Genomic DNA, 570 nt, shown 5'->3' with positions numbered 1-570 from the left:
ATAACTTAGAGTAATGACGTTAAGTATATTTATCTCGCACGGCCTAAAGATTTCCTTTCTTATACAAAACGGTAAGACTTTAATGTAGAGTACCATGATGAGTTACGGTAAATATAATTTAGCTAGTTCCTTTCTGTTTGGCACCGTAGGATCACTTCGATTTCTTTCGCGGCGGAGGAGGAGGAGGTGGGGTGAGCGCCCACCTGGTCTCCTGCGTCCCCCACCCCGCACCAAGACGTAACACAAAAGGTGATGACTCGACTTGCACCTCATTTCTTACTCGTCTCTTATCATGTTTTGTGTGTCCACTGCTTTTCCTACTCTCTTGTGCTCCGGTGTTCTTTGAGTTACCACGCACATTTATTTCGACCCGGGGTTCCTGCCTCGACACGTCAGCCGATGGTTAAGCCGTCTCCCCACGCGACGGGCTTGTTTTGTCCACTTTGCCCTTTCACAGGGAGCACGACATCCGGTCGGTGTGCTTCCCAGCCTGTACCCGAGTTGGAGGTCGACGACCCTCAGTTTACGGCCTAGGGGCTCGCACGCGGTGACAGACCTATTCTGAGCCGA

Source organism: Pollicipes pollicipes, unplaced genomic scaffold (assembly GCF_011947565.3).
Source record: "Pollicipes pollicipes isolate AB1234 unplaced genomic scaffold, Ppol_2.1 Scaffold_5724;HRSCAF=6776_pilon_pilon_pilon, whole genome shotgun sequence".
Lineage (NCBI taxonomy): Eukaryota > Metazoa > Arthropoda > Thecostraca > Pollicipedomorpha > Pollicipedidae > Pollicipes > Pollicipes pollicipes.
The sequence above is the reverse complement of the archived record's forward strand: the minus strand, read 5'-3'. Positions refer to the sequence as shown.